At 33.9% G+C, this 27,187-nt stretch overlaps 1 protein-coding gene and 1 long non-coding RNA gene across 2 annotated transcripts in view; one reads left to right on the top strand and one right to left on the bottom strand.

Annotated features, from left to right (window-relative positions):
• Window positions 1-27,187, top strand: part of LOC141503179 (potassium voltage-gated channel subfamily B member 2) — a 496,486-nt gene that overhangs the window by 130,868 nt on the left and 338,431 nt on the right. The gene's annotated exons all lie outside the window — the stretch shown is intronic.
• Window positions 9,320-27,187, bottom strand: part of LOC141503180 (uncharacterized) — a 122,989-nt gene continuing 105,121 nt past the window's right edge. The window contains exons 3-4 of the long non-coding RNA XR_012472780.1: window positions 10,880-10,939; window positions 9,320-9,626 (exon numbers count right to left, since the gene is read on the bottom strand). This is a non-coding gene — a long non-coding RNA (uncharacterized LOC141503180). The remainder of the gene's footprint in view (window positions 9,627-10,879; window positions 10,940-27,187) is intronic.

The following is a 27,187-nucleotide window of genomic DNA, read 5'->3' as shown; positions in this document are numbered from 1 at the left end:
AGAGATCTATATCATTATATTTAGGAGAGTTAATACAATTAACTACATGTGAATTCTTCCAATCATTCAACAATCATTTATTAAGCACTATGTGCCAGATACTATGCTAGCATCTGAAAATAAGGGCAAAAGTATAATGTGTCTATTCTCTGATCCAGTGATGGTCAAACTCAAATAGAAATAGATGCCTCTACTACATTTTGACTTAGAAAACCACAAATTAACTTTATCTATGTTTTATTGCATCTATATTTTATTAATCATTTTTCAATTCCCTTTTAATCAGGTTTGGGTCATACCCAGGAGTTTTGCAGGCAGTCTTACACTTCTTTTCTGGTCCATTCAGAATTGTGGTGTTAGTTCTTTAGTCAAGGAAAGGGATTGATTGAATTACTCAAATAATTCAGGGGCAATTCATGTAAAAAAGAAGTTGATTTTTTTCTTGAAATTGATGGCAATGGTGATCTGGCGACAGAAGAAACTGGCAGATATGGAAATAATTGACTTTGCCAAGTTTCCTTGTAGTCATTTTCTTGAAAATTTCAATTTTATCATTCTTTCTGGAGACATAGCCAAAATATCTGCTATTAATCAGGAAATATGAGAGAGAGAGAGAGAGAGAGAGAGAGAGAGAGAGAGAGAGAGAGAGAGAGAGAGAGAGAGAGAGATTTACTTTATTGTCCCAAAAGACAATATTTATATTTACTGTATGGCAACCAAGTGCTCTTTGGGAGACTAATGATACTGGGATATATACGGCACAACATTTGGTGTCAAAATTGACATTTAATTTCCAAAACCTGGAATTATCACATCATGGGACTATGAAAAACATTAGAAGATTCTTCCCTCTTAAGCTCTGCAGTGTTCATTCAGAAAACTTAAACAGAAAGCGGGCATGGGGCTGAAGTGCAGGGAAAAGAGGGGGAGAAAAAAATCAGCCTAATATCATTTTTTCTTTTTGTTGAAAAAGTTAAAGTCTCTCCTCAGAGCATATAAATATATTATTTTATTATCTCACAAGTCATAACTGAAAGATTATTATAAGGATTCTTATTCTTATTTATAGCTCATTTAGCCAACAGTTGAGTAAATCCATTATTTTGATAAGTAAACAATTTGTCACTCAAAGATCAGAAGAAGTTTCTTGACCAGAGAAACAATAAGTGTTTTTCTTTGGGGAAGTCTTTAAAAGTTGAATTTTGATTAAGGTGATGTTGGGAGACAAAGGCAGAGTGAAGTAGAATTATGGATTGAAAGCATTTATCATCCTCATTAAATACCCACTGTTAAAGATTACTTAACATTAAAATCCACAGAGCCTTTTTGCTCCCTGAAGTCAATGAAGCCTCTCTGAGGCACACAAATCAGCGATAAAAGGTAATGCAGGATCTTGGCTAGAGGCCCAGACATGCTTCCTCCATATAAATTTTACTAGATTATCTTCATCAATTCCAAGCACCTTTCACAAAAATTGTTTTGTCACTTGGACAATAGATCTTTATCCAGCCTGTCTGGTCATCCATGGAGGAAACTTATGACTTGTTTCAAAACAAACCAATGGGAAAAAAGTCTGAAATGAAAATGTATTCTGAATTTCAAAAAAAAAAAGGTAAGAAGATGAACAGATATACATTCCCAATATTAGATATTAGATACTTACTATACAGAAGTCTGACTTAGGTGAAAAGTTGATACAGATTTCTGGAATAGAAGAGATTCAATTCTAGATAAAAGAGTTCAGTGCCTAGGGAATGTGCTTAGCACATGTAAAAATGTTAAATCTGCATGTGTCATTTTGAGCAAATGAAGTGAGTTCTCTGTCTTTACTGGCTTTAATTTGATTTACTTCAGAAAAACCTGTGTAGAGGATAAAAGAAAATCTCTAACAGAAAGAGAAAGTCTGAGGGCAAAACTCTGAACATCAAAGAAATAGGCGAAAGAAGAGATGGCTTAGACTGGGTATAGGACAAAGGATTAGGAGATGGACAGAGCTGAGTACAAAGCTACCTTGTATACTTAATAGCTATATGATCCTCTCTGTACCTCGATTTTCACATCTGTGACATGAAGAGATGAGATTTAAAGTTCAAAAAGGTTGCAATGTCATATGAAAAAGAAAACTAGCAGATTTACTATGAGGATGTAAGCTGGGAAAACTAGAATTCCTTTCCACTCAAGCAGTCTCTAAAGCCAAATATACTGCAACTTTGTATGTCATCCACCCCCAAATCATATGTAACATTGTCTGGTACCTTATTATAACATTTTTAGAAGGCGATGGTCTGATGTGTGATTTCAATGATATGGAGAACTACTGGTATGAAAATTTCCTCCACTAAAGACACTGAGAGATTGTATTAATTTTCCATGACTACATAGATAGGATATATTAAAGACAGGCACTCAATCTAGTTGTTCCTTACTTTGAGTCCAGCTTTCTACCTGCTAAGCCATACAGCCTTTCTTTGGTATAAAACACATAGTTTTAGAAAGCTTCAGATACTGAGGGCAGAAACCACATATTTTGCATCATTATTGCCCATGTGCATAGTATACATAATTATAGAATAAAGTGGATTTAATTTTTTCAGAAATAGTGTGAGATAGTAACTTGGATACTGGACCAAGAGTGGAGAAAACCTGGTCTCAAGTCTACTCTTTGATGCTTACTAGCTAGGTGACTGTGAAAAAGTCAACTAATTATTTCAGATTGCTCATCTGTAAAATGAGAAAAATAATGCTTATCTCAGAGCAACTATTTTGAGACTTAAATATATATATATATATAAAGCATTATGTATATGTATGTTTATTACTGCTAAACCTCAAAACTACTCTTACAATGCAAAAAATAAAAAAAATGAAATGCTAATGATGTAGATATATTCATAGATATATTTTTATTAAATTAGGTCCAAAGAGGTAATGCAAATCTTATTAATGATCTGGACCTTGCTATATTCTTTATTCTATCTTCTTTATAAAGCAGTATCATGGGGATATGATAATGATGAATGATGATTATTATGATGATAATTGATGATAACAATTTTTACCTCCCCAAATGGATTATTCTTTGAAATATTCTTCCTGGGTTGAATTTTATCTTCTTCCTAACCATTGTATTATAAACATAGTAATGGATGACTTATAAATTTGTTTTTAATTCCATATGAGTGAGAGAACTAGGGAGGAGTCTTGTATTTATTGTGTTTTTTGTTGCCAATTTGGAAGAAGTAGGAGTCATATGCATACTTACCCAGATGCCCTGGCAAGACAGTAAAAAATTTTCTTCTCAATAAAAATTTATGAAAGAGTTAATTTATTCTTAGACTACCTCACTAAGGACCCTAATGTCTGATGGCATCTGTTTGATCGGCGTAGGCAATCTGCCATAGATATTAGTGAATGAAAGAATGAGAATGTATTTGTTAAATACTAATCATTTTCTATGCTAAATGCTGGGGAATACAAATACAAAAGCAATTTTAAGTGTAGATATTAGGTGTCAGTGCTAATAAGAACCTAAAAACAATTGTATAGTTTAAGATGTGTGTTGATTGGTTAGTTCTGTATGTATGTAGTTTGTTTAATAAGTCTCATGCTTAATTGTTACTTCTAGCATATATCAGAGATCTATGATTTTGTTCATGTAAGTGTTCCCTCTCCATAGAAGCAAAAGGAAATTCCCTCCCTTAGTAGACAAATTTTATAAATTACATTAGTTGGGGGGAAAAAATCACCTGGAGGTGAACTCTCTGGTAAGGGACATTATAATTTTCATATACATTGAAAATGTAATGCTTCCCAAGCATACTGGCAATTGTTTAGCCTCTTGCTGTAGGGTTTTAGGTATAAAAGTAGAATATACCTCAGAAGCCATTTAGTACAGTTCTTTTACTTCACTGATGAAAAAACTGAGCTTCATGGAATAAGAGAATTGACTTTACAATCAGATCCTCTCTGACTCCAGGGCCAGTGCCTTTCCATATACATTTTAATCCCTGAGTATCCAACCATTCTCCATATGTATAATACATACATAAATATATATATATATATATATAATTTACATATTTAATCACAACAAAAAAATCAAGTGAGAATAAATGACCCACCCAACACAATTGTCACTGGGGGGAACTATGGGAAGGGTGTGTGTGGGGGGAAGTAACATCAAACTTAATATTTTTTAAAAATCTCTCATTGTAACTATTTTACGAAAGGGAAGAATAGCACCCCTGGTTTAGGACAATTGAAATCTCTACAGCAAACTAATGCAATAATAATACAGGCTTCATAATGACTTCATGGTCTTAACAATTCAGAAGTTCCTGTAATTGATTCTATGTTCCATTGACATAATACTCCCACTTTCCCTGCTCACCCCTCCCCCCCCACCAAGATTTTTTCTGAGGCCTCTGGAAATGAAGATTTTTGTTGTTGTTAAGTCGATTTAGTCATGTCTGACTCTTCATAACCCCATTATATGGGGGTTTTATTGAAAAGACATTAGATGTGTTTGCTTATTGTCTCCTCCACTTGACCATGAGCTCCTTGAGAGCAAGTGTTTTGTATACCTAGACTTAGCACATTATCTACCACGTAAAAAGTACTTAGTACATGATGATGATGATGATGATGATGAAAATGATGCTAATAATAATAATAAATAAGAAGAAATACTCCATCAACAGTTAGTGATTGCAAAAGGTGGTAAAGGGAAGTACCTTGTTGCTACAGGTATTACTGTAAAGAAATTTGAAATCAGAAACAATTTCTTATCTTGGAATTTGAGTAGAAGAAATGTAAATTTTATGAGTTATGAATAATCTGGGATATTAGCAATAAAATTCCTTTCTACACCCACCACCAACCCCACATGAAGGAAGCAATTTGTTTTACAACTGTTTAATGCTATTGTCACATAGTGCAATAATTATTTGTGTCTGATCTTAGTCCTCGTTTGAAAACTCCAAGAAGGCAGGGACCATGGCTTATGTAAATACTCTGTTCACAGTGTTTCCTTTAAAACTAAGCACAATACATATAATAAATATTCAATAAAGATTGGATGAATGAATGAGTTGGTGGCTCATGGGGGGGTATACTTCTATCCTTTAGAAGAGAAAGTTGTCCATTTGAGTGAGAATGACCTTATCTTTTGCTATGATGGTATTTCCTTTTCCACCTATGAAATTCTTAGAAGTTTACAAACTAAATACTGACTTCTTCAATATAACTTGGTGGAATCCTGTTTAAGATAATCAGTCAGAAAGGGAGCATTACATAATGCAATGAGCACTGGACTGGGAGTCAGTTAAGCTGGGTTTGAAACCTTCCTAAGAAACTTACAAGCTCCATGGTCATGATTTATTCCCCTGGTCTCAGTTTACCTATCTGTAAAATGAAAAGATAATGGCAATGTTTGAAGTAGAGTTGTAAGGAAAATGCTTTGCAAATGTTAATAAATGTGAGCAATTATTTCAAGGTGCTCTTTTTTTTCTAATTCATTGATAGAATCTCTTGAGTTGGAGGAGACCTAAGAATGCACCTACTCTAACACATACCTAGTAAAGCAAAGCAAACAAGTGGTCATCTGCTTTGTTCAAAAACCTCTAGTGAAAAAAAAGTCATTAATTACTACTTTTTAAATAACTTTAATAATTTTTCATGACATTAAACCTAAATTTAACTCTTTGTGACTTCTATCCTTGCAGACCAAGAAGATCAAGTTCAAACCTGTTGCCTTCAAAGAGTCCTTCAAATATTTGAAGAAAAATTATCACATTTTCCCTATAATTTCTTTCCCAGGCTAACAAATGCTGGTTCTTTGAACTGATCTTCATATAATATGAATTCAAAGTATTTTACCATCCCATTGTCCTTTATTTATACCCTCTCCATTTCATTTATGATCTTCCTAAAAGTCTTTCTCAGAGCTAGATACAATCACAATGAAATCTACTCAGTACAGTGGAGTTGCCACTCTCTTAGTCCTAAAAACTGTTACTCTCTCAAATGACTCTTAAGATTACATTAGCTTTTTTGGCTGCCATACTATGCTGTTGACTCACATTGAGCTTTCAGTCCAGTAAAACCCCCAGAAACCATACCAAGAATGTTATTACCATTCTGGAACTGCTTCTAGAGATGGTGCACCATCATATACAATGAGTGAGAAAGCTTGTTATTCTAGACACTGAATGAAATTAAAGAGGAGAAAATTGGGTTTGAGAGAAAGAAGAGTAATTTAGGAAATGACTTCACATTTTTTAAGCTTAGAAAGTTGTTATTGTTATTTTCTGAGAAGGAGTTTATTACATTGGATTCTTCTGAAAAGAAGCTACCTCAAGGATCATGCATAAGATGTCTGTTTAGCCAAATTGTGAGAGTTGTTTAGACAGCCATAAAAATATGTTGTCTTCATCACTAGCTGCAAAAGGAAAGACTAAAAAAATGATCATGACTTTATCAACCATCAGGCAATGTGGGTGTGTGTGTGGGGGGGAGAGGTGTGTCAGTGTTTATTAACCAAAAAAAACCCCTGATAGTTAAATATCTAGAAGCTACTTGTGTTTTATTAAAAATGACAGTGTTTAAAGTTGCTTGTTATCTCTCAATAAGCTGGTCATATCAATTTCATTAACTGTACTGTCATCATTGTTAATAGTGAGAGATATAGTTAAAGAGAGAAGTTAAGCAATGACAAAATTATTATGAAAAGATCAGAGAGAGTAATGAAAAATTTGGGTTTCTTTTCTAAAAATGACACTGGAAAGAAACAAGATTGAGGACTGCATTTTGCACTAATATTTCTACCATTTGGCATTCATTTAACACCCTAAATACATAATTTAGTCATTAAGTAGTTGCTTCTTTTCATATCTTTCAGTTAATCAATAGGAAATCTATTGGTTTATTGTCCACATCTGTGAAATTGTTTACTGTTAGAACTCATTACACTTAGGACGTTGATTTGTTCTGCCAATGTGCTGGTTAGAACTCTTGGATCCTTGGATTTTATTTTAGCCAGAGAATTTCTTGAAATAATCTTTAAATTCAGAGTTTATCTGGAACAGCCCAGAACTACCTATGCCCATCATTTTATATAAAAGGAGTTACAGCATGAGTTAATGAATAGAGTCCAGGTTTGAGACTGAGAAAACCTGAGTTGAGTTCAAGTCCTTCTTCTGACACATGCCCAGATATGTGAGCACAGGCAAATCAATGAATGTCTCAGTCCTGTAGACAGGGTTTGAATTAAAATGATAAGTCAAAGAGAAGGTGTCAATCTGCATTGGTAAAGGAAATTTCTAGAGAAAAATTTTCTTCATTTACCTTTTGAAACTCCTTTTCCAATTGGTCAATTCTATTTTTGAAGGAGTTTTCCATTTGCCCAACTGTAAGGTGTTAATTTTCTCTTGCATTACTTTTCCAATTTTTCCAACTGATTTTTTTGAACTCCTTTCTGATCTCTTCTAAGAAGTCTTTCTGGGATTCAGACCAACTCATATTCTTCTGAGAAGTTCTTGCTCTCTCTGAGTTAGGGTCTTTGTCTTCAAGGTAACTTTCAATGGACCCCCCTTTCTACTGGCCTTTATTCATTTTTCTGGGAACTTGTGTTGGGGGGGTTGGTTCACAGACCTTTTGAGTTGAAATCCCTAGAGGCTTAGCTCACTGGGCTTAGTAACTTTCAAGTGGACCAGATAGTAGGGGGTGCTAGAGGCTTTCTCTGGAGTGTCTGTGACCTTGATTTTCAGCCCACTCCCTAGGTCTGAGGAGTTGGGGGGCACAGCGGGGTCTGGATTATCCTGAAACAATGTATGCTGGACCCTCAGGCTGTATAGTTAATCTCATTGTTCACTCAGTAATGAGAGAGATCTGCTGCCCACACTTGAGCCATGGGATCAGGGAGAGGATTGTTACTGTGTTTGTTTAGGGAAGAGACCCTTTCTTCCACAGGGATAGGGGAGGAGATTCAACTGGAAACATGGGGACTTCACTGAAAATATGGAGCTCATGGTCCTGTTCTTCCAGACTAGGGGAGCTGAACAGACTGATGTCTAGCCACAGTGCTGGAGCTCTCCTGCCCACTCACAAAGCCAGAGTTCACACAGTTGTTCTCAAATTAGAACTAGGCCTCACCCCACCACTCCTGCACTGGCTCTCTGCTATCTATCCCCAGCTCACCCATTTTCCCCTGAGACAGACCCTGTTGGTATATATTCTTCTCCTTTGCTCTTCTCTTGATTTTGTGGATCTGAATTTTGTTAAGAGGCTGGATTCATATTAGCTCTGGAGGAAAGCCAAGAGACCTTTGCACAGTGCCTGGCTTCTCTCTGCCATCTTGGCCAGAAGTATAAAGGAAATTTCTAACAAGGAACCTCTACCAAATTGAAACCACATGTCAAGTCCTTATGCCCAATCATATAGTGGTAGTTGCTAGAGCTCTGGACTCAGATTCAGGAAGACAAGTTGAAATCTCACCTCAGACTCATCTTAGCTGTGTGGTCCTGGGTAAGTCATTTAAACCTCTGCCTGCCTCAGTTATCTCATCCACAATAATAGCACATTCATCACAGTTTTTTGGTGAAAATCAATTCTTATAACTTTTGTAGAGTAGTTATTAATATTTAAACTGCTTTATAAATTCTGGGCATTATTAAATCATGTAAACAGACAGATAGACAAACAGACAGATTAGATAATTACATCTGCTCATACATATATATGAAAGGAATTTATTTAGCCATGTCTAAGTTTTCTAAAATAATCTGTAACTTATGTTCCTTATCCTTAGCATGAATCATTGTCCCTCCCAAGGCAGGAGCCCCCAATTCTCATTTTCAGTTTACTCAGGGGTAATCCTGATGAGTCTTTAGGTATTAATATCCATAATAATAGAATTTAGGAGTTTGTTCTTCACTTCCATAGTCTTGGGGAACCCATGTTGAGACTTCAAATTTAACTTTACCAAATGTACAGTATGAGTGTCTGAGTATCTGAACAAGGTGCTGTCCAGCATCCTAGAAAGAAAATACGCCCATTTCTTTTTATTCAACTACTGTACAAACACATGTCCACTAATATAAGAAAGGGTGAAGGACAGGAAATCATAAATCAAAAATTCATTTTGATATACTGGGCAAAAATATAAAAGTACCTCATAGTTAATTTTCCTGTTGCATTTATAACTGCCAAATTTCTTTTGGTTTTTGATTATATAGAAAAAGGGCTGCTCTTAAATTTTTCCTAACTTTTATTAGTAAATGACAGTCTAAATTAGATGTGAAGAGTGAAGGGATTCACTTGACCAAATTTAAATTGAGCTCCAACTTTGAATGCTATAGCTCATGTTTCTATAATACTTTTAAGATGTGAATTGCTTTCTTCACACTTACTTTATATAGTAGACAGTTCAAAAAATACTATACACATTTTAAAGATGTGAAGACTGAGACTGAGGGAAGTAAAACAAGTAAATTTCATTTATCCACAGGAGATATGATATTCTATTCTTTCTTACCCAGGTTTGTAAGCTTATATATCTTCTTTTATGTCCCAGGGAAGCTTGCCTTGCCAGTGTGATCACAGGGCAGTAGAGAGACCATAATGGAAGACTGAGAAAAAAGAAAGAACCAATATGCCTGAATGATTTAGCAAGATCCTTAAAGGAGACAGTGTTAAGTAAACCTGATAACCACTTTGTAAGGTCCTTACCCCTTATTCTCAAAAAAACAAGAACAGAGAGAAAGAGAGAGAGAGAGAGAGAGAGAGAGAGAGAGAGAGAGAGAGAGAGAGAGAGAGAGAGAGAGTGTTACCTCATAGATAGACTTGATTAATCTGCCTTTCTGCTTATCTCTTTCCCTCTTTACTTTAATTCTGTTTGACATATCCTTTAGTCAACTTTAGTATTCCTGAGAGTTTGGAGGGAGAGGAGTTTATAGTACCACTAGACTTTAGACATCCTTGAAAAATCATTTTCTTCATGATTTCATTTTCTCCTAAGATTTCCCCAATTAACATGATATTTCAAATAATAAAGGAAAGAAAAACCAGTTAGAGTCAAAGAAATTTGCACCATTGAGAGTTAACTTTGAGAGCTTTAATGTGAAATATTTTACCTGTCTAATTTGAATTGTAAGCCCCAAAGCAGAAATCATGCTTACTTATATAGCTTATGCAATGTTGAATCTGCTGTCAGCATTCAAGTAATAAATAATAATAATGGTGCACAAAAGCCAGGAAATGCAAAAGCTAAGGCTCTCATTGTAATGCTAACTCATCCAAATTGCACATACGTAATCTTCTTCAATATCTAGATAAACTTAGGAATGTCATTTTATTATATGAAAAATGTGTTGGATAGGCAAGTTGATATTACCATGAAAACTTTATATTTTCAGTGTCTGTCTTCAATGTCTGTTCAGGCTTAGGGCTTTCACAATAAATCAACATCTTTGTACATTTAAAGAAAATGGTCTATCTTCAGTATATGAAGATAACCCTGTTTATTTACCTGCAATCGGAGGTTTAAGTGTAAAATAGTGAAAAGTATGCTGGGTTTAGAAGATAGGTGATCCATTTCTGGCCAGAAAACAAAGTAATGCTGGGGAGTTTATGTTTATAGAACCACCTATAAGAAATCAATCCTATTACCTTATATTAATTGAGAATATTACCCAAGTTGATTCAATATGATTTCATTAGGCATCTAATTATAGGCAAGTAGGTATTGCAGTGGATAAAATTCTAGGTATGTTGTTAGGAAGACCTAAGTTCAACTCTAGCTTCAGATACTTACTAGCTGTGTGATTGTGGGGAAGTCACTTTGAACCACTATAACTAAAATCAGTGTAATAAGAATACCTACCTCCCAGGGTTGTTTTGAGGAACAGATGAGATAACATATTTGAAGTGTTTAGGACAGGGTCTAGAACAAAGTAAATGCATAATTAATGCTTGTTCTCTTGTTTTCCTCTTGCTAGTGCTAACCAAGTACTGGGAGAAGTAAACAGTTTCTCTCTGTCAACACCTTAAAATCTAGTACAGGAATAAAGCATATACACATAAGTATTGTAAATTAGAATGTGCTCAGTACAAAGAATGCAAACAAAAGACTGAGATATCAAGAATGAAGGAGAGTTCACCTTTAGCTGGAAAATGAGAGAACATTCTTATGATTCCATATAACTTTGTCAGATATTAATTAGGAAAACTCTTCTCCAAGCATTCTGTTTTGATAGATTATACTATATGGCATTAATTTTAAATTTTATATGAAAAAATTAAAGAAAACTTTTCCCTGTAGTACTGTGGTAAGGTACTTTTAATTTGTCTCCCATTTTCAGAGCTAAAGGAATTGAAAAGAATAAAACAGATTAACATGGATTATAAAGAATTTGGAATGATGAGGTTTGCTTTATTATATGCACATCATTTTTCTAGGGTTTAAAGTTGCTAAAATAAAGAGGCAACATTGCCCTAACTAGAAGTAGCATGTTACAAAATCACTCGATCTAGGATCAAGAGAGCACTGTATCAAAGTAGCTATATCAGCCAAGGCAAATTGTTTAATCTTTGTAAGTCTTGATTTTCTCACTTAAAATGTTGCAAATTTTAATATACTTTATAAACATAATTACAACTTATAGAAAAATCCTTCTTATCAAGTAAGAATGACTGCTAAGTCAGTTCTAACTCCTGGAGATAGTGTGGGTAGAAAAGGTCAAAGATGAACTCAAAAAATGAAAATAGCATAGTTCAGCTAGACTGTAGAAGAAGTGAAGGAAGACTATGAGATGATGATTGAAAAGTAGATAAATTAGACAAGGGACCAAATATAAGTGAATTTTAAAGGGAGATGAGAAGTTCTGTTTTGACTTTGCTAAGTCTGAGAACTGATGGTGGCTATAATTAACAGACCACAGTCACCATTTCATATCAGTGGAAATCTATGAATCTTATCTGTAGACCCAGAATATATGAACATTCACTTCATTAAATATCCTAGACTTTTGACTCTTTTATAGTGAAATTCATCACATCATCACATTTTTATAATTTTTATTTTTAAATAATGTTTTCTAAAAATAACATAACTCTTATTAAAGCTGGTGTGTGTGTGTGTGTGTGTGTGTGTGTGTGTGTGTCTGTGTGTCTGTGTGTCTGTGTGAGATGACCCATCAAATGAGGTCTATTTTGAATAAATAACTATCTTCTTTTTATATTTTCTCTAATGTCAAGATAGCAAGTATTGAATTAACCTGAAGTCCTAAAATCACACATGGCTTTTCCAAGAATTATGAAACCAGATTTTCTAGCTTTCCATAGTATCTTAATTACCTTCTCCATATACTCTGCCCCTCCCAAAGATGTTCAATGAAAATAACTATTCTGTGCATGGTTTCAAGAAGATGGTAGCAGAGTGCCTCCACCTTAACTCCTTTCCAAGTCAAGTGTTATGACTCACAGTTTTGGCAAAGGTAGGAAGGAAACATCTGAACAGAGATCCATTTATTATTTTAGAGCTTGGAATAAGAAAGTCCAAAGAAGTAGTTATGTTTTGTATCAGTTCCAATGTGTCTATATACTATTCTGCAGTTTTACATCATGAATATAAAGATATCACCTGTGTGCCTATATTCATATAGAAGCCTGATATAGTGAATAGTGAGCTGAAACTAGATTAAGAAGGTTTGAATTCAAACCCCATCTCCAGTGTATACTAAGTACATGACCAAGGGGATATCATCTAACTTCTCTGAACTTTAATTATAGAGTGTGTATACATCTATATATATACATATATATATATATGTATATGTATATATATATATATATATTGATTCCTGTAGTACAAACAGCAGTATGAAATTCTGAGGATTTAATTAGATAATATAGTCTGCTTAAGAGAAAAGGTTTAATAAATTGGGCAACTAGATGGTGAAGGGCAGAGGTATGACCTTGACCAACAAGCCAGCTAAAATACCAAATACAACTAGTTCCAGATTAAACTATAATTTAAAAATATTTAATAAAATAAATAAAAATACAACACAAAATTTTGTTGTTATTTAATTATATCCAACTCATCATGCCCCTGTGGGACATACTAATCATGGAGTTTTCTTGGTAAAGATACTAAAGTAATTTGCCATTTCCCTTGTTCAGGGTATTAAGACAAACAGAGGTTGTGGCTTGCCATGGGTCACACAGCTATTAAGTGACTGAGGCACTCTATTCACTGAGGTTGTTAACTGTCTCCTATAATACAACATAAGTAATATAAACTTGTGAGTTTTTGAAGTCAGTCTGTGACTGCAGGAATCAGTTTCTATTTGAGTCTGACATTCCCAGCATAGTAGATGGAGTGAGGGACTTAGAGATTATAAGATCTGATTTAAAATCCTACCTCAGATACTAACTTAATTTTATGATAATTGGCAAGTTTCTTAAACTCTCTCAGTCTGAGTTTCTTCATCTGTAAAATGGGAATAATAATAGCACTTATCTCTCATAGTTGTTGTGAGGGTTGAATGAGATAACATACATAAAGTGCTTGCAAATATTGCAATTCCACATAAATACTATCATTATTATTATCATATAAATATTAATATTATCTTTCCTACATTTCATCACCATAATTCTCTATTATGTTTTGCTTGCTTAAATTATTTATAAGCTGAATGGTGTATAAAAGGATTTCTATAATTATAGACTTCAGATTTCTCTGTATGGTAAAATCCCCTTTTGAAGTAGTTCACTATTCTACCAGATACGGGTATATTAAAGATCAAATCATACTCCTTATTCATCTCTTTAATTTTGACACAGAAAGCAATTATTGTAAGTGCTATTTGTTCTCCATACCAGCATTAAAATGTTAAAAACATATGTGAAGTATATACTTCATTTATGCATTTACAAAATAAATAAATATTTTTATTCAATATTATGGTAAGAATGTAGGGGAATTTTATTGCATTCCCTACAAAGAGAATTCAGTAAATGAGTGTTCAGTAAATTCATGTGCTTTGAAGACTGTTGGGTTTCTTATTGTTTTGTTTTCTGAGTGGAAATAGAATGAGTTACTTAATTTATTCTAGTCTGGTATTCCCAATTGCCTTTAGAATCAAATACAAACTTCTGTTTGGCATGTAAAAATTTTCACAATCTACTTCTAACCTGCCTTTCCAATCATCAGTTCCAGCCTTTTTCATTTTCTTTCTTGTACTATAGAATTCTATTAAATTGGCCTTCTTTCTGTTGTTCATACATGACATAGCATGTCTTATCCTCCATTCCTAGAATATGCTTATCTTCTCACATTTATTGTCTGCCTCGGGCTGTCCAAAAAAATGATCCATGGGCCTCATGCAGCCTGCACTGTGATTTGGTGTGACCCCCCTATGGGTTTAATAAATGCTTTAGTAAATGAAATCAAGCTAATACAGAGCTCTCACTAAAATGCAAATCAAAATATATATTATCTATTGTGTCAATAAAAACTTTTAAAAGTAAAGTTGGACAGCCCTGGAAAACTTAAATCAAACAGCATACTAGTGGTGTCCCTTACATAATTGCCTCATATTTTATTAGATGGATAAATACACAGATAGATAGCTAGATGGAGATAGACACACAGACAGATATATAGACAGATATTTTCATATGTTTCATAATTTTATTTTATTTATTGATTTGTTCATAATTTTATGCATGTATTATCTCTCCTGATATAATATAAGTTTCTTGAGGGTCGGGGACTATATCATTTGTGTCTTTTGTACCACCAGCATTTTGCACAGTAATTACACATAATAGGTACTTAATCAGTTGATTGATCATCATATGGATTTAACCTGGTAGGATTTCTGTCATTTAATAAATGCTTTAGTAAATATTTTTCTCAAGTAACTGGGTTTGGATGACTTACTGCAGAAAAGTTTCATCAAGCCACACCCTCAGGGTGTGTTCCTTTCTTAGACAATAACAAAATCCAATTTACAGCATAAGAAAAATGCCACCTTTGGACATTTAAAATTCTGCCAGCCTTCCAGTTTCAAGATAGATTTGTCAGCCTTTGGGAATAAGATTCCCTTTACAAATAATAATTTCAACACCATGCCTTCCAGCTAACTGAATGTGGAATTAATCTTTACTTTACAACTATGGAGACTATCATCAGCAAAATTGTTCTTAGCACATTTCTTTATATGTGTATATATATATATATATATATATATATATATATATATATATATATATATATATGTATGTATGTATGTATGTATTTACCACTTAGACAATTCAGTTTGTCTCAGTCAAAAATTTGGTGCTGGTCAGATCACTAAATCTGTTTTCACTGAGAAGTCTCCTGCTAGATCCAATCAGAACAGGTCAGTTGCTTGCCATCAGCCTAAATCAGCTAAAATACTGTCAAAATAAACTTCTTATTCCTGCAGATCAAGAAGATTGACTTTCTTTTGTGACTGAAAAGAAACAGAAACACATTTATTGTTCTCATGAATATGATTTAGAATACCCATTTTATCTGTTTTTGAATGTTTATGTATAAGTTGTTTATTCCTTCATTGTGACCCTCTGTCTACTTTTCAGTCTAACCACAGAGGTGTTTTGCTTTTAAATTATCCTTGCTTTCCTTGGACCTGAGTTTCTGGATTTCTTCCATCTCCTTTCCTAAAGAGGGTATTTAAGAAAAAAATTATTAAATAAATAATGTCATCAGAGATCCCCTCCCCCAAGCACTTCACAACAAATCCATTTCTCTACATGTTTAGAAACTTAAATTTTTTTATGCTCCTCTCCACACAACTCTGTGTAGTACTTAGGAAATGAGGCCCTTTTAATTACAAACATGACCTATTTAAGTACAGCTAGTTGTTTTCCCATTCCTTTGGATGTGCAAGGGAAGAATTAAATGTCCCTCACCTTGCTGAATTACTTGGTTTCACTGGAAGAAGTTTGTCTATTTGTAAATCAAAATTTAAAAAACACAATATTTTCATAATGACAGAATATCAGAGTTAGAATTAACCAAATGAAATATTTACAGTTTCTTGACAAAACTCTTACTATGGGTCAGCCATTCTGCTAAGCTCTAAGGACAAAAAGACAAAAATGAAATAGCCCCTATTTTCAAGGAACTTATGAGCTTACATTCTAATTGGGGGACAACTATACATATATATATATATATATATGTATGCATGCATATGTACATATTTATGTGCATACTATATACACATTTAACACATAATACATAGATACACATGCATATATCTGGCATGTAATATATATACAATATTTATTGTATTTCTTAAAGTGATTATATTATGTTATATATTTATATATAAACAAAGACTCCATGAACATTTCTAACTATCCTTGTATAAAGCATTCAATTCAAGGCTTGGAAAAGTATGCTTTCAATGTCAGATTTTCAATTTCTTCAACTTCTTTTTTTATTTCTTCTTGTAGGCTATTAGGATTTTTGCAATATTGTTTTCCAAACTCTTTTTTAAATTAAATTAAAGAATTCTTAGAGAATAAAGAACCTGATAGTTATCTTCACTAAATACATTAGAATATAATCATTGTTTTCCTAATAATTAGTCTAGATTTTTCTTCTGGTCATTTTCCTATTATGAGAATTGTCTCTTTGGTATTTATTGGTTTAATCTTTTCTAAAATATTTTTCATCGGGGCGGCTAGGTGGCATAGTGGATAAAGCACCGGCCTTGGAGTCAGGAGTACCTGGGTTCAAATCCGGTCTCAGACACTTAATAATTACCTAGCTGTGTGGTCTTGGGCAAGCCACTTAACCCCATTTGCCTTGCAAAAACCTAAAAAAAAAGTTGTAAAATATTTTTCATCAACCACTTCAGTTTAATATTTAAATAAATATTTATTATATTATGTTAATAATACAATAAAATTATATGCTTACACATATGTATGTATATTCATGTATATATATGCATGTGATCTTTTACAATCGTTCTTTTATCAGAAAGATAATTTGAAAATAAATGTATGTAGTATATAACTATCCATATAGATATATAATATGTGAGTATGCAAAGCATATGTACAACAAATATGAAATAACTTTGGAGGGGAAGGCACTTATATCTAGAAAGTATGGAGAAAAGATTTATAGAGACAGTAATTCTTGAACTGAGTCTTGAAAGAAGTCAAGGATTCTTAGAAACAAAAATGAGATAGAAGAACATTCCAGATATGGAGACAGTAGGGAGACAGTGACAAAGCTCAGTGTAGAACAACAACTATCCCAGTACTGTTAGATTACTAGAGAATGTGGTAGGGAGTAATTTATATGAAGACTAGTAAGATGGGAGAGATCACAGTTTTGAATACCAATAAAAAGCCTTAGATGCTATCTTAGTGCAGCCAATACATGAGCAAGGTTCACCTTTCAAGCTATTCAAAAAGTAGCTATTCAACATTTGCTTACCTTAAAGAGAGATAACACATTATTTTCCAAGTCAAAAGATTCCACTTTTAGATAGCTCTGATTATTAGACAAGATTTTTTTTCCTTATTAAAAATCTAAATTTGCCTATTTGCAACTTATACCAATTGAATGTTGTTCTAGCCACTGGGACCATGAAAAATACCTCAGCTCTTCAAATATATTTATTGATGGACACTATTAGGTCCTTTCTTCTCTAACCATTTTCTTATCAGGAAAGATAATTTGAAAATCAATAATAGCAAGAAAATCTCAAAAATGTCAGAAGTGGGTTCTCTGACAATGAAGAAATATTTTTTCCAAGCCTTGAACTGACTGCTTAACACAACGTTAGTAAGTAATGTTCATAGTGTCCTTGATCATTTAGTGAATGTTCTGTCATATGAATCATTTGTATTCTCCATTGTGGATTTGGAATAGGAAGGGGGGTGGAATGCACAACTTAGTTATTCTAATAAAATATTTCACTTGCTCTTCACCCTTTACAATATAATTATTAGAAGTTTTTCTAATGATTGACCTGACATTTTCCTCTGTGATTTTTCTTAATATGGAGGCATTTGCCTCTTTGGTATTTGTTGCTTTTGTCTTTTCTAAACTATTTTTCATCACTTAGGTTCTTTAGTCAAATCTTTTGTTGAGAAATTTTGAATTACATCTGTAGATCATATAAAAGGGAACCAACTCCTTTATTAGGACTTATGATTCATCATATTTCAATGACTTTTTTAAAAGTCAAGTATTAAAATATTCAATTCAGTTTAACAACCACTTATTAAGAACCTACTATGTATGAAAGATGTAAAAGAAATCAAAACTGTTAAGGGTATTTCTTAATTCAAAATATGCATTGATTGACAGAAGGAAATAAAATAAGCATATCAAAAAAATCTTAGTCACAGCTGTATATATAATTTTAGAAGTGTCAATATAGTAAACAGGAGTTTTTCCCAGTTTGGAAAAAATCTAATTGATGCCCATGGCAACTTTCAACAGCTATTCCTTCACTAAACCATTACTTCATTTTTTTTCTTATGAAAACAGAATAGAAAAACACAACAATTTGACAGAAGCTTCAGTCATATTTGATTACATGAATTGGTTACAATTCAATATTTTTAATATCACAAATTATTTTTACTCCTAAGGCAGAATAACCATAATTCATTACAGTCATAATAAGATATAATAATGTCTTAGATTGCAAGTAGAGGCAGCAGGGCATAGTGGTGAAATCATTAGCCTGGTTCCAAAAATGTCTGAGTTCAGGTGCCATTCCCTAACACATTCTAGTCAGTTCACACTGGAAAAATTATTTAGCCTTTTAGTGCTCTGAGCAATTCTCTAAAATATTAAGTTGCAAAGATGTTGTCTCTAATGGCAAAAGTTCTCTCATCAGGAATTCCCTATTCTGGTGAAGCCACAAATTTTGTTCCTATCCTTATGCCCTCAGATTATAAAGCACTTTCCACTATGGGATAAGTGATGCCCTATTTTACAGAAACTAGATAGTATTCTGCTGAACAAAATGTTGAAAGGATGATTTAAAAAAAAAGACTTTGGAAAGATGTGTGAATGAACTGATACAAAGTAAAGTGAGCAGAACCAAGAGAACGATGTCCATAATATCAACATTATTGCAAGAAATATTTACAATATTTAAAAGTAACTCAGATTAACACAATGAACCATTACAGCTTCAAAGGACTCATGATGATGCATACTATTATCACCAGATAAAAAATTAATTAACTTAGAGACAGATTGAAGTATTGCATGGCTAAGGATATGGTTTTCCCCTTATGTAGACTAATTCAGTACCACACACAAGAACTGATACACACAGTTTAGGATTCTGAGCACCAAGAAAAGACATGGACTTCTTATTGGCACTCTTTATATTATCTTGGAGAAATTCTTGGGGAGGAAAAATTTACTTGTAAATACCAAACTGTGAATTTGATAGATTAACATCAAACAAATATAGGAATAACTTGACACCTTTGCCCACTAGCAAGGAGGTGAAAACATGGCATGATTCAATGGAAGGTTAGAGTTCAAGTTCTAGGTGGGAGTTCTAGGTTTGTCACCAGTTACCTAGTGATCTTGGGCAAGTAACTTCTCTTGGAATTCATCATAAAATGATAATGTTAGACTAAGTGACCTTTAAGGTTCCACCCAGTTTTAAACACAAGATCAGGAACACACAAAGACCAAATATAGTGCTTGAACATATGGCAGTACTTGAGTTGAGGGCTGGGGGAGAAAAAACTATCATTGGATAACCCATAACTGGACTTGGATTCAGGAAGATATTTAGTAATAATTCTGCTTCTATGCCTTACTGGCTGTGTGACCTCAAGCAAGTTATGTTAATTAACCTTTTAGCCTCAGTAACCTCATCTATCAAATTAGAATAACAAAAACATCTGTAGTACTTCTATTACAGTGTTATTGTAAGGGCCCTTAGAAAACTTATATGTAAAATACTTTCCAAACTTTAAATAGCTATATAATATCATTTATTATTGTTGAATAATAACACATCTTTTAGAAATGTGTATTCTGTGACTGTTTTAATTTAATTTTCAAGGAAAGTTTCAGCTTCTGAAGAATCTGTTCAGTTATCATTCAGGATAATGATGGTCAGCATCTATTCCTCCAAACCTATTTATATAGAAGATGCAGCCAATTCACATAAACTATTTCTCTTTCCATACAATTGTCAATGTGTCTTAATTATAAATGTTTTCATAGGAGTTGACTATGGTTCACTGTTCTTTTAGGAAGATTTCCAAGATAGAATTAGGTTTTGGGAAATTGCAATTGTGAGCATAGACTATATCTACATCTCAACACACTGATAATATCGTTTCCTAGGAAAGGTGCAGTTTGTGATTTCTCTTCAATTAGTCATGTGGCTCTTTTTATTCCTTTTACTTTTCAAGCTTTATAAAGATATCTGCTTAATGGAGGAGAAAAATGATACCTGACACAAGGGTGGTGTCACTTGTGAGAAGTAAATGTCAACTCTTTGAGAACAACACTTAGATCACTATTACTGGTTATAGTTCAGATCTTGAGTGAAGGCGGCTCTCCTTAAAAACTAGATTTAAGGGTCTTCTAACTCTTTGTCCAAGAACAGTGAGCAGATGAGTGACAAGCAGGACAGTTAGTAAGCACCTTCTAAATGCCAGACTCTGAGGCAAGCACTGAAGATATAAAGAAAACAAAAATCAGTCCTTACTGTCAAAGAATTCACAGGAGGAGACAAGATGCAAACACTATAGATACAGTCAAACAGAGATAATCAGAGGGAAGACTTCAAAAGTCCATGGTCTAATTGTCATACTTTATAATCCCAATTCCATTGTGTGATCATTCTCTGTGACAGACGATTGTTCATGTTCAATAAAACTAGTTACTACATGATAGATGTTGCTTTTTTTTTAAAATTTATGATCATATTTCTGAAATTCCAGCTAACTACTTACCATATCAAAGAGAACTAGATTTTTTTACTTTCACTACTCAACTATGAATGCCATTTTCAAAGATTCTTAATCTTATTCTTTGGGAAATATCTGGTTTTGTCAAGAGTGAGGTGCACAACCATTCTGGGGAGCAATTTGGGATTATGCCTAAAGGGCAATAAAATTGAGCATACCTTTTGATCCAGCAATATCCCTACTGGGTCTGTATCATGAAGAGACCATTTAAAAGAGGCAAAATCCCATGTACAAAAATATACATAGCACCTCTTTTTTGGTGGCAAAGAATTGGAAACTGAGAGGTTGCCCATCAATTGAGGAATGACTGAACAAATTGTGGTATATGTATATATACCATATATAGTATATGTGATGAAACACTATTCTGTAATAAATCATGAGCAGGTGGATTTCAGAAAAAAACCTGGAAATATTTGCACAAATTTATGTGAAGTTATATGAGCAGAACCAGAAGAACATTATCACACTAACAATAACATGATGTGATGATCAACTATGATGGACTCATTTCAGCAGTACAACAGTCAAAGACAATTTTAAAAGATTTGTGATGGAAAATTTCATCCATATTCAGAGAAGAAACTGCAGAGATTTAAATGAAGATCAAAGCTTATTATCTTCAATTTTTATAAATTATCTTATATATTGTCATTTTTTTCCTCTTATGTTTTTTTATCTGTTTGGATTTGAGTGTTCTCTCACAACTTGATCAATATAGATCTGTGTTTAGCCTGGTTATAAATGTTTTAGCCTGGTTATAAATGTAGAGCCTATATTAGATTGCTTTCTGTCGGGGGAAGGGGAGGGAGGAAGAAAATGTAAAACTCAACATCTTACAAAAAAAAAGATTGGTGAATACTACTCTTGCATGTAGTTGGAAAAACAACTAAATAAAATATTAAGAAATCAATTGCAAGACCAAGGTATTATTGAATACAAGGATTTCTGATTTCCAAAATAACACCAAATAACCAAATACCTCATGACAGTTAAATAAATACCAATAAAAAGAGAGAAAAATAATATTCTCCTTTGCAAACCTCTGAACCAGTTCAGGACAACAAATTGACTTTATATTGATGTAGTGGCTTTTGTTCACTTAGAACCTTCAGAGGAAAAATATATGATGAAAATAAAAAGGTGCTTTGTAAATGTCAGCTGTCAGTGGACAATATTACTTCCATTTTTCAGGTGGGACAACATGGAGTCATTTGCTCAAGGAATTCCTGACTCAGGAATAAAGACAAAGACAAGCATGTTATGCATGGATGAGGAACTGCAAGTGGCTAAGTCATTATACTGCTGGCCAGAGAATGTGAAAGTATAGCTGTGATAGGTAAATGTAAGAAGACCACAGTTCCCATATAGAGCATATTAAAAGATAATTGGATTATTGGGGGAAAAAACATGAGTAGCACTGATCTCTGCTATTTGCAGTGATTGCTTTCTAAAAAATAGATATAATGAACGAAAGTCACTTATGTAGGAGTCAGAAAGAAAAAGATAATAGCTTCTTCAGACTTAAGAAAAAAGTCAATGTGATAGCCTTACTGACTTTAGGGATTTGGTATTTATTTATTTATTTATTTATTTATTCATTTCTTCATTTAATCATTGCTATTACATATCACAAAGCTTTTGTACAGAAAGCCAATCTAAAAATATTTGAACAGTAAAATATCAGGAAAGGAAGGGCATTTGTTTAGCACCACATAAGGAAGTACATACAGGAACAATGGCATGAAAATTTGTGCCAAGAATATTTTTAATTATCCAGTTTTACACTCTGAAATAGTCTCCTGATGGAAATCATAACTGAAAATGTGGAGAGAAAAGGAAAGAGAAAGAACAAAGGAAAAGTACAACTGTTTAAAATATGTCCTAAGTAAAATTTTTCTGCTAGCCCTCAGGGTATGAACTGAATGACAATCTAGTATATTTCTTCCATTATCAGTTTCTCAGATTCTGAGTTAGTTCAGGCCATAGACTGCCCTTGGTCCACACCCACTATTTCCATTGACAGTAATGGGAGAGTCATCAGAGATATAAGGCAATCTGCCATCTTGTTTTTATTTATGGGATGAAATCATTCTGTTCAGTACAAGAGGTCCATTGCCCCCTTGTTGCACACTTGAAAGTAACATAAATGTTAATGGCAGTTATGTGAGTGCTGGAAAAGAAGAATTAAGACCAGGAAGGACTGTAACTTTGAAAGCAGTTATTTAAAGCCAAAGAAGTTTTCCATAAATCTCAGTTAGCTTCCCAAGCTGGCTGCATTGCTTTTGTTCAAATCACTTTTCCCCACCACCTCCCTAATCTAATCTTTACATATGTATAAAACTGCTAAGGATTTGGTGATGCAAAATGTGATAAAATGCCAAGGTTTCTCCTGCCAAGGCCTTCATTGCAAAATCAAGTGCCATAATTATGGAACATGAATAAATTGAAAACCAGTTTTAGTTAAATCATAAAATAATTGAGACCCATGAACAATGTACCCCAATTCCCATGGACAATTAAATTATCAAACTGTTGCTTTTGAGTCATTAAGAACTATGTATAATATTTCTTCTTTCTCAGGCCATCATAAGAATACTTGCCCATATATCTCCTGTCTAAAGAAAGCATTTCTATTTCTTATAATGAGAAAGTGAAATTATTTTGGTTTTAAAAATTAATTCCCATCTGCTATCTCTGGTTCATTTATTCTTGCTTTCATTTTCTTCTCTCTTTTTATTTTCTGATAAAGAATATTTACACTTCTACTGTAAATCATTTTGCTTGTTGTTGACTCATTTAAAAGGAACCCCAAAACTCCAATGTGACAGTCCTCTGTTAAACAAATGTACTTGTTTATGCTATTCTCAGTTAAATAGAGAAAAACAAAATCCAGCTTTACATCAAGCCTTCCCATTAAAATGGTAAAATCATTAGTTTACAATACCTAGAAGCAATGTGGGCTACTAGATTAAACACAACCCCTGAGCATTGGAATTGGAATTTACATACATGAGATTCTCTCCTGTGGCTCAGCAAAGAGGCAAAGAGCCTGTCCTCCAAAGAGAATTATTTATACAGCCTTTGGTTGCGTAAATGAGGGTTAGTCCAATGTTATAGTGAGCCCAAGAAGGAGGTATTACAACATCTGGTCTAACATTTAAAGGGTCCAGGGTAGTTTCTTCTAGGATGTTGATCTGAATTAGAAGGTAAAGGACCTGATTTTGAATCTATTTTTGCCACTTACTAGTGTGTGATATGGGGCAAATAACTTCTCTGTATAAATTAGGGCCACTTACTGCAGCAATTGAAATGAGGACTGAGACAGGGAATTTAAAAAATGAGAAAGATTAGATCTCACTTTCATCAACTGTAAAGTGATAAGAACATATATTTCCTAAGAGCTCTTCCAGATCTAAAACTAATTTCTACTTAACAATATTGTTATTTTTTTTATTCCTTTGGTACTAGAGAAACTGAGGAGTTTGAACATCACTCTCACAGGCAGTAATAAAAATGTTGGATGGTAGGAAGATTCATCTGTCAATGAAATGAAGGCTGAATGAATGAATGATTAAGCATTATTTATTAATTAGCTATTATGACAAAAGCACCAGGAATACAAACAAAAAAGAAGATTCATATTCTAATAGGGAAAGATAACACATTTTCCTCTATTAGAATATGAATTCTATGAAGATAATATATTCTATGAATGAAAGTGATTTCAGCTTCAAGTTAGGTAGAAAAGGCACATAGCCCTTAAAATATAAGGTCAAAGCTTAAGATAATACATCTTCTTTAATGTCATTTTCCCTGTAATGGGAGCTATATGGAGGCAAGAAGATCATGAGACTATTGTGATAAATAAGAATTGAACCTCTAATCAGAGGTTTGGGATGAGTGGGCATCAAATTCAACCAGAAAAGAGGATCAGTGGAAGCGTCCCTGTAGGACTGTGGACTGACTTAGAAAACCAAATGGCTACATAATTTTTCATTAATATATCAACACATTAAAATAATATAAGAATGATAGTTAATCTGGTTTAGGCCACACTCAAGAATACTGTAGACTTCATTTAACCTATGGGCCAAGTGTGAGACATCTCTGGTCCACATGGCTAAAAATAATCTCTATAAGGAAAGGGGAAAAAAAAAGGAAGTGTCAAATACAAAAGACTTTTTGCAGGAAAACAAGACAGGATTTGATGACTAATTTGATTTGTGGATGATGGAGAGAACTTACTCAAAGATGACTCCAAGTTTTTCAGTTAGTTGACTTTCAATGACACCACTGACAGAAACAGAAAACTAGGTAAAGGAGTTAAAAGGGTCCTCTTAGACTCAGATCCTTCAAATCAAGGCTACTGCTAGCCATTGAAAGGAAGTTTAACCTAGGAATTTTTTTTATGTGAAATATCTGTTTGCTCAATGATTGACCAAGTTTATGAGCTCCTGAAAGTCTCTTGGTCCCAGACTTTGGTCTCATGCCTTTGATTTGCCCTTTTACTTTCTGTATGGTTTAACCTACTCCCTGTGGCACACCTGTCCAGATTTGACCTGGCTCATATGGCATTAGACTCTCACCTAAATGCAGCAGAAAGATTTGATAGGTAGTTCAGTTTTTTTAATACCCTGAGTTTGAGATGCTGATAGGACAGTTCCTTGGAAAAGTACAACAGAGGCAGAGCCATGATGGCAGCATGAAGGCAGCATTTCCCAGGACCTCCTTCCCCACAAAACTCCAAAAGTCAACAAATTATGACTCTAGCCAAAATTTAGAGGGGCAGAATCCACAGAAAGACTGAGTGATACATTTTCCCAGTCCAAAATAACTTAGAAGTTTCACAGTAAAGGTGTGTTTCAGCAGGACTGGGAATAGGAAAAAGCCCTGGTCACAGCACAGCCCCAGAACAGCTTGAAGGGGCAAGGAGAGAATTCTGCTACACCAGAATGAGTGTGGAGTGAGGGACCACTGGCCACAGAACCTGCAGTGAAATTCTGGGAAAAAGCAGGCTGCACCCCCCCAGAGCACAGCCCACAGCCAGTAAGGGGGTCAGGGAAGACTGCAGGAATTTCCCTTCTCTCCCTTGGGGTAGGACTCTGCTGTTTGCCCACACTCAGATGCATATTGCAGTTTGGGCTTCCATACTAAGTAGCCAAGAAGCTCTTACAGCTCCAGGGCAGAGGGAAATGCAGTGGTCATCTACATATCAAAGCACAGACAAGAGAGCATAAGACTTTGGAGGAATAAAGGTCCCAGTGGGGTATCCCCCCCCCCAAAAAAAAACAACCCAAAGCCTTGCAAGTGCTGTAAATTAGTCTTGGGCTGAGGAAATGAGTAAACAATAGAAAAAGAAGAATCTGACCATAGAAAATTACTTTCCTCCCATGGAATATAAAAACACGTACCCAGATGATGACAAAATCAAAGCTTCCATATCCAAAACCTCCAAGAGAATTAGAAAATGGGCTCAGACTATGGATGAGCTCAAAAAAGACTTTGAAAAGCAATTAAGGAAGGTGGAGGAAAAATTGGGATGAGAAATGAGAGCAATGCAGAAAAATCTTGACAATCAAATCAGCAGCTTGGTGAAAGAAATACAAAAAGTACTGGAGAAAATAATATCTTAAAAACCAGTTTAGGTCTAATGGAAAAAGCAAAACAAAAGGCAAATGAGGAGAAGAATGCCTTAAAAAGTCGAATTGGCCAGTTGGAAAAGGAGATAAAAAAGCTCTCTGAAGAAAATAACTCCTTCAAATAGAAAATGGAACAAAAGGAAGCTGATGACTTTGCAAGAAATCAGGAAGAAATAAAACTCTTCCAAAAAAAGCCAAAAATTAGAAGAAAATGTGAACTATCTCATTGGAAAAACAACCGACCTCAAAAACAGATCCAAAAGAAATAACTTAAAAATTATTGAGCTATCTGAAAACCATGATCAGGAAAAGAGCGTAGACTTCACTTTTCAAGAAATAATACATTAAAGTATTTTTGGGGGGAATTTCAATTGGTAGGGTGCTAAACAAGTAGTTTAGTTTTGGTAGAATTATCATTTTTATTATATTAGTTTGACCTATCCATGAACAGTTGATGTTTACCCAGGTATTTAAATCTGATATTATTTACATGAGAAGATTTTTGTAGT

Source organism: Macrotis lagotis, chromosome X (assembly GCF_037893015.1).
Source record: "Macrotis lagotis isolate mMagLag1 chromosome X, bilby.v1.9.chrom.fasta, whole genome shotgun sequence".
Taxonomy (NCBI): Eukaryota; Metazoa; Chordata; class Mammalia; order Peramelemorphia; family Peramelidae; genus Macrotis; species Macrotis lagotis.
Note: the sequence above shows the minus strand (reverse complement) of the source record. Positions and strands in the feature narration are given on the sequence as shown.